Here is a 13,790-nt window from a genome sequence, read left to right on the forward strand (position 1 = left end):
CTTCTTTCCCTCTCTCACACTCTTTCCACCACCCCCCCTCCACACACACACCCTATTTATTTGAAGAGGACAGTCTGACCGATGGCCTGGCAACTACCCTCTCTTCTCCTGCTGCCTGGCTCTCTGACCTTCTACATGCCATTTATTTTGTCTGTGCCTCAATTTCTCTATCCTGAAAATAAGAATAATACTGCTGAGGGAACATTATGAGGATTAATGAGGTAATAAGGACATGCCTGAAAGCAGTTTGAGCTCCTTGAAGAAACAGCTATAAAATAAGGAACCATTTTTCCATCTCTGCGCTCCTCTTCCACTAAATAAAACTGCCTCGGGGCAGGGGTGGGGGGATCAGAAAGTCCTGTCAGGGGCACAGAAGAAAACAAAAGGCAGACAAGGCAACAGGCATTTCTTAAGTGAGGGTCACCCTTGAGATCCCAAGGTCTCATGAGCCTCTTAGATGGGGACCCCTTTGCAACTGGGTGGGGAAGACAGTCCAAGACATTGTGAGGATTATTTGCCTTAATTTGGGGAGTAGAAATTGCCTCCAAGGGGTTTAGAAATAAGCCAGAACCATGTCGTCCCTTGTGTGTGCCCAGAGAATTCAGAAGCTGACAAGGCAATCTGGCAAAGCCCCTTGCAGTGCTATGAGAAAAAAAATCCCCCAAGACAGTGATTGGGTTTGTGCTCATGGTACTCCCGGGTACACACAGTGTAAACCTGCTGGGTCAATAAATATTGGGCTCCTTGTAATGAAAGAAACATTATTATTTCTCTCTTAGTGCTTATCCAATTACCTCTTTAAGGTTTCTTTAGAGGAGGGAGGTATCTGTTTAGATAGCCACTGAGTTGACCACTTCTACCTTAGTACACACTACATTCTAAAAACTTTTAGAAGACTAAATGTGCTTGTTAAAGATCTGAGATGAATTTGTTTTGAAGGTGTACACTAACTAATGCAGTGCACCACCGCTTGTTTTTATTGTTTGCTCTTTAGAATTCAGGAAATAGAGATCAGAGCACTGGCAAGAAGTGAGAAGGAAATATCAACACACCAGTAATTTTGAAAGCAGCCTGGCTCATAAGCTTGTTTGTAAATGAGAACACTTTCGTATTTCAGTATTCATAGGATTGCAAAGTGAGGAGTGGGATGAAACAAACCCACACCTACATGCTCATGAGTGTGCACACACACATACACATGCACAAAAGACACAAACAATTCATTTGTCTAAATTATGGCACTAATTTAAAGTGACTCTTTGAATTCATTCATTCATTCATTCATTCATTCATTCATTCATTCATTCAACGATTCCACTTGCTAAGTCTTCCTGTAGACCACAATGCCAGTGTTAGAGGGGTTGGATTCTTTCTTCCCTTTTCTCTCTTGGAAGGAAAGAGCAAGAAGGGTGGCCAGGAAGTTGCGGTGAGGCCTGCTCTGGGCTGAGTCACTGGTTTCCCTTTTCCCTTTCTGCTGCAAGCCTGTCACCCTGCTGTCAAAGGACATGGTGTGGGCGAAGGGGGGTGGGGAGGCAAGAGAGAAAACTATCAATGGTTGGAGAAAGAGGAACAGGCCTAACTAATATCTGATTATCCCTTTGATGTTCATTCAAGTTCCCCATTAGGCTGCAGTGTCTCTGGTGTCTGTGACAGGAAGTCTGTGGTAGAATTAATGTTGCCTTGTTTGCCATGGGTGTCACCAGGTCACAGAGGCCTACTCAGATGAGTAGGGCTCAGTGCTCTGCTGGATTGCTAGGTGCTGCTGCAGAGCTATTGGGATGGTAAAAAGGACATATGTATATGTATAAGTGTGTGTGTGTGTGTGTGTATGTACAGAGGTCAGGTGGTGGTGCCCCGAGTTCAGCACACACATTACCATGCATGGAGGAACAGGGTTTGAGTCCCTGCTCCCCTTCTATAGCAGGGAAATTTCATAAGTGGTGAAGTAGGTCTCTCTTTCTCGCCCTCTCTTCTCCCCTCCCCTGTCAATTTCTATCTGCCCTATCTAAATAAATAAATAAATAAATAAATAGGAAAGAATGGCCACCAGGAGCTGTGGATTCATTCTGCAGACACCAAGCCCCAGCATAACCCAGGTGGCAATTTAAAAATATATATATTTTACAGATGTATGTGTGTGTGTGTGTGTATATATATTCTGCTGTGCATGCTAAACATCATTTTTATGCTAATGAAAACTCCATTAAAATAAAACATACAAAAATATTGGATCAAAATAAGCCACTGAACATTTCTTTCTGACCTTATAATCAAAAACACTCATTTGCAAAATGCAAAGTAAATACAAAGAAGAATAAATCCATAGTTTCAGCCCTCAAAAATTGCAAGTAAATTGATATTTAGTGGGCCCCAGGAGGTGACGTACCTGGTAGAGTACACACATTATCATGCACAATGACTTAGGTTCAAGTCCCAGATCCCACAAGTGATGGGGCAGTGCTGCAGATATCTTTCCTCCTTTGTGTCTCTCTTTCCCTCTCTATCTCTCTGTTTCTAAACCTCTACCAATGGGGGAAAGAAAAAGGGAGGAAAAATGACTGCTGAGAGCAGCTGAATTGTAGCACAGGTAGCAGTCACCAAGCCCCGACAACTCTAGTGGCAAATAAATAAACAAATAAAAATGAAATAGTCATACACACACACACACACACACACACACACACACACACACACACACACACACACTACACAGTGTTTGGGTGATTTTCTTCACTTTAGTGGTTGCCTTACCTTGCTCCCAACCCCCAATATTTTCATGGCATTCTGTTGGCTATCACAGTTGCAAAGCATACAAAGTTTTTGCCTCAGATTTTTTTTTTTTGTCTTTAGAAGTGTCATTCTTTATTTTTTTCTAGAATAAATAGTTCACTGACATGCAGATCCTGTGTTCTACAGCCTAACTATCTCCCTGATCCTATACTAGAGTTTTGTTTGTTGTTGTTTTTGAACCAGCATCTTACTATCTTTCCTTATAACTGATGAATTGCTAAATATACAATATAAAGCAGAGAAGATTACAGTCTACATTATAATCTAGGGCTACAAGTCATAGGGCCCTTGATGAGGATGGGAGTTATATAGGGTTGAAATCAGAGTCTGGTGCTCTGGGGACAGGAAACCACTTCAGGATGTCTTTTAGACATTTACATCAATTTCAGAGAGAACTTACAGAGTTAGTTCCAGTTCCTAGAAGATGGGTCAGGTTCTGTGTGGTGACGAGATTTTGAACCAATCATTCAGGGACATCTTGGGGACACTGCCTCTGGCTTTCTTAATGTTGAATAAAGAGTGCAGGGAGGGAACTGCCATGTTACTGCCCTGTGTTTAAGCAAGATAGCACAGTTGATCCTCAGCCCCAAAGGCTTCCATCTCTGTGATCACTTTGGATTTTAATATTGTTAAAGATGTACTGAAAGGTAGACTAGACACACATCTAATGAATTCCACTAGTCATAATCAGTTCCTTGTATCTGAGAAAACGAAGGTGAACCCTCTCTCCCATATAGGCAAACCTCCCTAACTCAGATGACCTGGTAGGGAAGTTGATCTGAATTATGCATTTTCCTCTAAAAAATAAAAATAAAATAAATGCTGTCAGGCTGTACAGAAACTTCTCAGAAAACTAACTTTTATCTAGCAAAGTCCTTAGGTGAGCTGCTTACAAGAATAGGCCTGAATATCCTGGAGGAAGTAGGAGCTTCAAAAGTGCCTGAGGGTACTTTCACACTGCTTTCTTGAAAAGAGTAGGCTTCTCCAGATTGTTCTCAGGCATTCTCTGCATAGCAAACCTTTCTCTCAGGTGAGGGTACAGGCAAATCTCAAGCCAGATCTTGAATTGGAAAGATCACACATTCCAAATTCCTGAAGTCCATTTTAACAAAGATTGGGGATAATGGTCATATTTTGGGGGAGAAATTATATGCTGCTCTTGTCTTCCAGCCCTCAAATTCATTTATATTCAGAAAAGCAATGGGAGGACTGCAAAGCAAAAGATCACCGAAATTTCTGACATCAAGGTCAACATATTGCATGAAGGAAAAAAAAAAGTATAGCATTATTTTTAAAAAGAAGCTGCCAACTACTTATCTATAGTCATTGGAGTTTTTTTTTTTTTTTCCCACTGTCTATTTTCATTTTACAGAAAGAGGAACATTTGAGGGAAGTATATTGTTAGAGAGCTTGTGGCTGGTTGTTTGGCAGAACCAAATAAAACCCAGGATGTTCTCCTCTTCTCACTCAGAGTAAAATCCACAATTCTCTCCCTAAATATCCCCATGGGAGGGCATGGCAGGGCCCCTGACAGCAAGTTCTTTCTGCACAGCACTGCTTGGTCTAGGCCATTGACCTTTTGGGCCCTTCTCAGCCCACTGGGCATGCCCCTACTTCTGGACATTGCTGTTTGCTATATTTATACCACAGATACCTCCCTTCCCCTTGATGTATGTCTAGAGAATTCCTTAGAGTCACTCAGTCTCTAATCCTTCTATGATGTCTTAACAGATATAGATGAACTTCACAGCACTCGTCTCCCACCCCTTGTTATGCCATGATTTGTTTAGTAGCTCTTTCTCTTCTTTCTCCATCTAGACTGGAAGCTTCCTGAGGGCAGGGGCTATCTTGATTGTTCATTGCTATAGCAACAGGGTTTTCATCTTCTGGGCCCCCAGATAAACAGTTTACTGAATGAACAAATCCACAAATGAATGAACCAATAAGTAGATGAAAGAAAAAGATATATATATATATATATATATATGGTTATATATGATACACACAGCTATGTTCTGAGGGTGTCACATGTTAGAAAACACACACACACACACACACACACACACACACTATCCTATGGAAAAGGATAGCGTTCTAGGAGAAGGTCCAAATCTGACCCAGTCCCACTCAGATCCACCACATAAGAAAAGACTATTTATGTGCCTTCCAGTAACATTAATTGTTGGTCATAAAACTTCAAAGAAACAGATATTTATAGCTTGATTAAAGCTCCCCTTTTTTTCCACACACACTCACCACAGCACTTTCCAACTCAGTTCCCATGAGCATACTGAAAACAGCCTTCTGCCCACTTCCTGTCAAAGCCAGTTCCTTAACCACTTCAGTCCTAAAGTGCCCCTCCCCTTTTTTTCCAGTGTGCAGGCCTTTCAGTTTCTCTTGGGTTTTCTCAGGTAAGCTTCACTCCTTTTCTCAGGCACCTAAGCTCCCATGGAGCCACCCCCACACCCAGCATATCAAGGGGTAGGGGGAATGAAAAAAGCATCATCCTGACTGCAGGGACACCTTCCTCCTTAAAATAAGCATAGTCTGTAAAATTTTGAAAATTCTGGAGTCATCTGTTTGCCCACCCTGAAATAACTAGTGGTTGACGGAATAGAAATACCTCATACATTCACCAATTTGAAGAAGTCACTCACATTTTATTTATAAACATTGGCACCTTGGTTACTGATATTATGATCATGTATTATCCACCACAAAGTCCGTAAGCTTTACCAGAATCTAGTCATTACAGCAGTCTTATATGCTGGGTAATGAACATCTCTGCTAAACATTAGTAAAGAGATACTCAAAACATAAAAGAATGGTCACGACTAGGAAAAAGTAGAGTTAGACCTTGTACCACACACATCACCTACCTATGAAACCCTCTATTCACATTCTTAGAGTTGGCTATGGGTATGGGGGAATGTGTGAATTAACGAAAAGTAAAGATACTTCCTTGCCTTAACTTGGGTAGAATAAAATTGACTCCATTCCTGATAACAGTTATGTTCAATGTATGCAAGTCCATCATCTACTTCCCTGTTGCATGAAACATGAGGCCAAGGAAAATTTAAGTATTTTCCTAGAGGAAGCAGTCTTTGGAAAAGAAATGATCAGCTCTTAAGGGCTGAGGTCAGCCTGTATCCTGGGCTTCTGTTGACACTGCTGCTTACTGGGTTCTGGGTTCTCTTTGATTCTTGGGAGGCTATCTGAGGTGGTCTTAGAAGCCCACAGTTGGAGCTAATGTGGTCATTAATAAGTATCATGTGGTTCTGCACAGGGACCACATATATGAGAAACATACCCACAGTGAAAGGAGCCCTCTGTAGATGTTATCATCTGAGATAAATGGAAACTAAAGTGGTCTCCACAGGATCAAGTCAGAAAACCCCTTTTACTTTCAAAAAGAAACCCCCACCAAAAGCACTGCACTTCTCTAGGTTGTTATTTTCTGATTCTTTGTAGTGGTCCTGATAATACTTGCTCAAGAAGGCAGATAAAGTGTTTCACCTGGAGTGCACCTGGTCTGCAGTGTGACCAAGGTTTGAGCCTAGCCTCAACTGCACTGAGGGAAACTTTGGTATCTATCTATCTGAAAACGCTGGTCAAGAGCAGTAAAGCCCCAGCGACAACAACAAATAAAATTTAAGCATCCTATAATGACCCTGGGTCCATCCTCCCAGAGAGATAAAGAATAGAAAAGCTTCTAATGGAGGGGATGGACTTAGGAATTCTGGTGGTGGGAATTGTGTAGAACTGTACCCTCTTCTCCCACAATATTATCAATCATTATTAAATCAGTTTTAAAAAATCAAATAAGTGCTCCCTTCAGCAGCACATATAATAAAATTTATACAATACAGAGAAGATTAGCATGGCCCCTGTGCAAGGATGACATGCAAATTCATGAAGAGTTCCATATTAAAAAAAAAAAATCAAGCAAGCTGTGGTCTGAGAAGTGGTACAGTGGATAAAGCATTGGACTCTCAAGCAATTACAGAAGCCAAACCTTCCACCTTCTGCACCCCACAATGAACCTGGGTCCATACTCCCAGAGGGATAAAGAATAGGAAGGGAATGGAATTGGATACGGAGTTCTGATGGTGGGAATTCTGTGGAATTGTACCCCTCTTATCCAATAGTCTTGTCAGTATTTCTATTTTATAAGTAAAAATAAAAAAAAAAAAGAATTTCCCAAACCATAAAAAAAGCATAGGTGAGTGCTTCTCTCTTCCAACCAGAAACATATGATATGTGAAGACTCCTGAGATGTTTTCAGAAAAAGCTTTTTTTTCTATATTTAGTGAAGTTGGGTAGGAAAGGAACTAGAATGAGTGGCAGAAGAAAGCCACTCAGAAGTCAACGGGAGTTTATCTCAGCAAACATTGCTATGTTTGACAGTAAAATTGGAGGGTTTGTAGGCAGCTCCCAATTTTCACAGCCAGATGAGCCAGGTCTGGAATAACTGGTTGAAGATTCCGATCTTACCTCTTGGTTGGGAGAACAAACTTAGAACTAGGTAATAGAGTAGCTGTGCTAAATTTAAGTAGTTTGATACAAATAGCCAAGACTTGCAATCTGAAACATAGATTCAGGTAAAGAGATATCAAGGCACAGCAATTATAATTATTTTCCCCAATATTCACTAACCATACAGTGGCAGGGGTTCTGCAGCTGATGTTACCCTACTGAAATTGGGTTTTATGCTCAGTCTATATATAGACAAGGTTTGTAGAGTGCTGGGGATCTGGCCTATGGCTCTGAACTTGATTGTCTTCTTATTTTATATATATATATATATTTATTTATTTTCTCTTTTGTTGCCCTTGCTGTTTAACATTGTTGTGGTTATTATTGTTGTTATTGATGTCATTGTTGTTGGATAGGACAGAGAGAAATGGAGAGAGAAGGGGGAGAGAAAGACAGACAACTGCAGACCTGTGAAGTGACTCCCCTGCAGGTGGGGAGCCAGAAGCTCGAACCGCAATCCTTATGCTGGTTCTTGCACTTTGCGCCACATGCTCTTGACCCACTGTGCTACAACCTTCTGCATCCCACAATGACCTTGGGTCCATACTCCCAGAAGGTTAAAGAATAAGAAAGCTATCAGGGGAGGGGATGGGATGGGATACAGAGGTCTAGTGGTGAGAATTGTGTGAAGTTGTACCCCTCTTATCCTATGGTTTCGTCAATGTTTCCTTTTTATAAATACATTTTTAAAAAATGCTCTTATATGGGGGCTGGGTGGTAGGAAGCAGGCTAAGCGCCGGTGGCACAAAGAGCAAGGACCAATGTAAGGATCCCGGTTCCAGCCCCTGGCTCCCCCCCTGCAGTAGTGTAGGGGGGGTCTTCACTTCACAAGCGGTGAAGTAGGTCTGCCGGTGTCTATTTTTCTCTCCCCCTGTCTTCCCCTCCTCTCTCCATTTCTCTCTGTTCTATCCAGCAACAATGACAGCAATAAGAACTATAACAACGGTAAACAACAAGGGCAACAAAAAGGGAAAAAATGGTCTCCAGGAACAGTGGATTCATAGTGCAGGCACTGAGCCTCAGTGATAACCCTGAAGGAAAAAAAAAGATGCTCTTATACACGTTTATCCACAAAACACTAAAAGAACAAATGGACAGCTCAGTGGAAATGGGTTTGATTTATAGAACTTAAAATACATTGTCTTCTTTGTGTAAAAAAGCAACACATCCTAGCTCATGGGATTATTCTGAGGACTAGGAGAGATAATTTACAGAGTGCTTTATCTAAACCGATAGTACTTAGTAATAATGAATCTTATTTTACAGTTATTGTTTTTTAAATTTATATTACTCAGTTGTGTTTTGTTTTTTCCTCATGGGTTATTGCTGGGGCTCAGTGCCTGCACCATGAATCCACTGTTCCTGGTGGCCATTTTTTCCATTCTTATTGCATAGAACAGAGAGAAATTGAGAGGGGAGATGGTGTCAGAGAGGGATAGAGAAAAATAGACACCTGCAGACCTGCTTCACCAGTTGTGAAGCAACTGACCCCCTTGCAGGTGGGGGGCCAGGGGTTTGAACTGGAATCCCTGAGCAAGTCCTTGCACTTCATACTATGTGCTCTTAACCCAGTGCACAATTGCCAGGCCACTATTACTCAGTTTTGAGTAATAAACGTATTACTCAAATGTTAATGTTATTAATCACTCATAGCATTACACTATAGGTCATAGCTTCTATGGTGTGGATCTTTGCATCTTCTCTACAAAGAGTTTTGCACTTCTACAGCCCTGGAGCCATTGTCTGTCTTCACCAGGGGCAAGAAAACTATTTGCAAATATGAAAATCTTTCTTCAAGCTGACCCTCCCAACAGGGCCCCAGAACTGTGGTCCTGTTCTCCTTGGGGGCTCCTGAAACAGCTCCTTCCTGTTTCTCTCTGACTTCTCAGACACTCCCCACCACAGCAGAAATCAAGAAGCTCCTGATGGTCTGGTTCTGCCTGTGGTGCCTTCAAGCTGCAGTGGGTGGTTAACCAAAGCAGCCCCCACAGAAACTCCAGGGTGGGCTATGAGGGAGAGTCCGAAAATTCTTTCTATGAAAATGCAAAGCACAACCTCATAAAAGAAACCCGCTGTAGGAAAATGAAGAAATATCAGTTTGCATTACAACAAAATAGGTGCAGACATAGTTTAAGCAGCTGGCAGAAATCCTGTGTATAGGAGTCAAACAAGAACTCCACTGCGCTTCTTTGGTGCCTTATGAAAACTCAGAAAATCCAGGGCTAGGAATTAGGGTTTGGTTTATTGTAGAATAGCATTTGCTTTGTGCCAGGCAATTGTCTTAGTTTTGCTAGGAACTTGATTGTCTTATCATGCATTAGAACCTGTAAGATATTTGGGAAATGCCTGAAGTCGTAAGTAACCAATATATAGAGAGAAGTGAAGCAGTCCTGACATGAGGTTATGTTAGAAGAAAAGTAAGGAGAGCCAGGTGGCAACACACTTTATTAAGCACACACATTACAGTGTGCAAAGACCCAGGTTCAAGTCCCTGGTCCCTACCTACAGCAGGAAAGCTTCACAAGTGGGGAAGCAGTGCTGTGGATATTTCTCTGTTTCTCTCCCTATGTCCTCCTCCCCTCTCAATTTCTCTCTGGCTCTATCCAATAAATTAATTAATTAAATATTTTAAAAAGGAGAAGAAAAGTGAGGCCAACTTCTGCTACAATAACAAATAATAATTCCAAAAATATTATTGAAATCCAACAATACAGTTAAGTTCCTTACCCATCTCATACATTTGGGAAGGAACAGCAGGGAAGTTGAACTATATGGCATTGCTCCTGTTAGCATGGGCCAGAGTCAGGATGAACCTTATTCCAACTCTTAAAGTTGCCTTCTAGAGGTGACCTGAGCCATTTTTCATTTCCATTTAGTTGGCTAAAGCTCAATCACAGGAGAGGGCTTAGTGTCAATAGAAACAAAGAAGGAGAACCCCACCCATGTGCCCCCGAGCAAGAAAACCACAGTGTTTTAGACTAGCCTTAAAGATTCACATATAGACATGGGACACCTTACTAATGAGTACCTAGTGTATGGCCAGGACTGCATTCCATACCTTGTCTAAATTCAAAAAAGTATAACTGGCTGAAAAAAACCAACCCTGGATTCTAGTGTTGTATTCTTGGCAGGAGGGCCAGCATGGAATTCACACAACTCTAATGCAAATTTCAAATTTCAAAACCTTAGAGATGTTCTTGCTATAACCTGGTCCCACCCTCTCAAGAATTCCTCTTGAACAATATATCTGCTATTTACTATACAGGATGCCTCAGACAATTCACTAACTTGGATAAACTTTCAGTTGAAAGAAGAAAGCATAAAGAAAATGCCTACTAAATATCAAAGAACCCCACTTTAGTAGCTCCCTTCTGAAAAGCTTGCATCATATGAACAAATCAGCACTTGTCCTACTGAGTGCAGAAACATCCATATGGACAGGCAGAATTCTGAATGATCAATCTGTGAATCTGAAAGTCTATAACTATATGTGTCAAAATGAAACAAGAGAAGGAAGGGAGAGAGAGAGGAAGAGAATGAGGGAAGGGGGGGGACTAGGGTCTTTCCTGTTTGTTATGTTTCATGAAAACAGTTACACAAATTACAATGACTGGACCTATGAAATGGGCCAAAGTAATAGACAGCAGTTCATCTGGGCTACTTTTTACATATACAGACATTTACAAAAGGGCCAGAAATGGAATTTCTAGATCTGTGCAGAATGACCTTCTGACATGACCTTGATTTAATTCTCCTAGAAAATCAATGCATTTCACAAATGTATTATACTTGTGAATTTTACCATGCATTTTACAAATGAGAAGATGAAGGCTCTGGATTTCACCTTGAAGTCACCAGGTGGTAAGAAACAGAAGTGATATGAAACAAATGTCTTATCTGACCTATGACACCTGTTCTATCCTTGCCTCCTGTTTTCTGAGATGACATACTTTAATATTGCTTTTTGCTGGTGTTTTGTATGGTTTCAGATGATTTTTAGAGAGTCAAGTTGGCCACAGCCTCTCCAGGGTTTAACCCACTCACTGATGCTGCTCTGTTTTCACCTGCCATTGAATGGCTTCATTCCAACAGACTGATGTTGACATAAACCACACTCCTGTGCTTATGGAATTTCTCATGAGTGGTCTTTGGGTCCTGGGGTATGAATTAGATATCAACCACCCCTGTACAGTTAGGCCAAACATTGAGGTTTTGCTGAGGTTTCACTCTGAGTGAATTTGCCAGTCAAAATGAAACTAGGATAGAGAAAGGGGTCTTAGCCCACAGAAGGAGGAGGAAGCAATCTGCTTCGTCACTCAAGCACACAGAAGCTTCTGCCATAGACCAAGGGCAGTTGGATGATGGGAAAAGCTAGCTAGCATGAGAGTGGGAACACCCATACTGACATAAACTCTTTAGATAGTCTATACTTGGCATGTCTTTAATTGCTGACTTTGGGAAGTTAGGAATCTCAATCTACTGGTAGAGGTTCCATTCAAACAAACATAGTTGCTATGAGAAAAGATTTGAGCAGTCAGAAAAATAACCTTCATTTGTGATTATCTGTCTAATTTACAAAGCTCTCCTATCTCTTGAAAATCTAAGTCATGATTGTTTAGCAAGAACCTGATCCTAGATACAGATGACTGAATCTAAGACTGACTCCTGGTCTGATGTGATTCTCTCTCTCAAGAATTTATAGCTGGGCTTCAGCATTAGACAATTTGGTCCTCCTGGATGTGATATGACTAAAGTGCAAATTCTTAATCTTTGGTTCTGTGCTCAGAGGAGTAAAATACTCATTGATGGTGAGAGGAGAATTAATAAAGTCTATGCACAAAGGCAAAACAGAGGAAGAAACAGAGAAAGGGCTTCCTGTGTGGGTTTTTAATTTTTTTTTTTTGGTACTAGCCCTATTCCTGATGTTACACTATCTGATATCTAGTATAGATGAATCACTGTAGGATTCCTGATTTAAATGAGACTTACATGTCCTGGTATCTCATCACCCCCTTTCTTCTTCATTCTGCCCCTCCTCAACTTCTTTTTAAAGTTAACTCATTTTTTAAAATTTGTTGCAGCCAAAGAATCTATTGGGGCAATACTTTTTTTTCCCATTTTGTACCCTATTGCATCCCCAGGATGTCAGAGGGGTGAAGAGTGGGTGGATAGGTAAAGGGGCACAGAACTTTGTTGTTTTTTTTTAAATATTATTTTTTATTATTTATTTATTCCCTTTTGTTGCCCTTGTTGTTTTATTGTTGTAGTTATTATTGTTGTTGTTGTTGGATAGGACAGAGAGAAATGGAGAGAGGAGGGGAAGACAGAGAGGAGGAGAGAAAGACAGACACCTGCAGACCTGCTTCACCGCCTGTGAAGCAACTCCCCTGCAGGTGGGGAGCCGGGGTTCGAACCGGGATCCTTATGCCGGTCCTTGAGCTTTGCGCCACCTGTGCTTAACCCGCTGCGCTACAGCCCGACTCCCAGGGGCACAGAACTTTGATGCAGCATACAATGACTCACATATACAAACACAAATATATGTGTGTGTGTGTGTGTGTGTGTGTGTGTGTGTGTGTGTGTAACAATACTCCTAAAATCTTATACTTTTGTAAACCGAGGTTAAACCAGTAATTAAAAAAAAATATGGAGTCAGACAGTAGCACAGCCGGTTAAGTGCATGTGATGCAAAGTGCAAGGACCGGTGTGAGGATCCTGGTTCGAGCCCCCGGCTCCCCACCTGCAAGGGAGTCACTTCACAGGCAGTGAAGCAGGTCTGCAGATGTCTGTCTTTATCTCCCCCTCTCTGTCTTCCCCTCCTCTCTCCATTTCATTCTGTCCTATCCAACAACAATGACATCAGTATTAACAGCAGTAATAACTGCAACAACAATAAAAACAACACGGGCAAAAAAGGAAATAAATAAATATTTAGAAAATAAAGAAGTATCAGTTCATATTCATGCATTCAGGGCACTTTCCTCCCAACTTCTGCCACCCTGCCATCACCATGTCCAAGTGTGCACATAGCAGACACACATGGGCACACACCACATCTGCACATTTTCTTCCTGAGTTACGAGCATCAGAAACTGATGCGTGGCCAGAAGCAGACCCTCCTGGGATATTTGATTTGCAAGTGACAAGTGTTCAACATCAAGAAAGGGCAACTTATCCTTCTAGAAGGTGTGAGGAAGAGCTGAGTAAGCAAAGAGTACAAAGGTCAGGAAGGCAGTTAAGACCTAAGAAAATATTAGAGCCAGGGACTCGACTGTTTGAATACATACTACTTCCTCTCTTCACATAGCAGGGGACTCATATATTTATATTCCAGAGCCATCTTTCCTGGAAAGGGATAGAAATCTTATAAGCAAGAGTGCTTTCCTTGGCCAACCTTGTGCAGGTGTTCAACCATTGACTAAGCAATGGATGTCAGTTGAGTAAAGGCATCTAAAGTGAGCACA

The 13,790-nt window shown here is 41.4% G+C and overlaps 1 protein-coding gene and 1 non-coding gene across 4 annotated transcripts in view; one reads left to right on the plus strand and one right to left on the minus strand.

Annotated features, from left to right (window-relative positions):
- Positions 1-13,790, minus strand: part of WWOX (WW domain containing oxidoreductase) — a 1,192,279-nt gene that overhangs the window by 130,722 nt on the left and 1,047,767 nt on the right. The gene's annotated exons all lie outside the window — the stretch shown is intronic.
- LOC132537175 (U6 spliceosomal RNA) lies at positions 6,616-6,722 on the plus strand. Its single transcript, XR_009548637.1, has one exon. It is a non-coding gene; the product is annotated as a U6 spliceosomal RNA (small nuclear RNA).

Source organism: Erinaceus europaeus, chromosome 2 (genome assembly GCF_950295315.1).
Source record: "Erinaceus europaeus chromosome 2, mEriEur2.1, whole genome shotgun sequence".
NCBI classification, from domain to species: Eukaryota; Metazoa; Chordata; class Mammalia; order Eulipotyphla; family Erinaceidae; genus Erinaceus; species Erinaceus europaeus.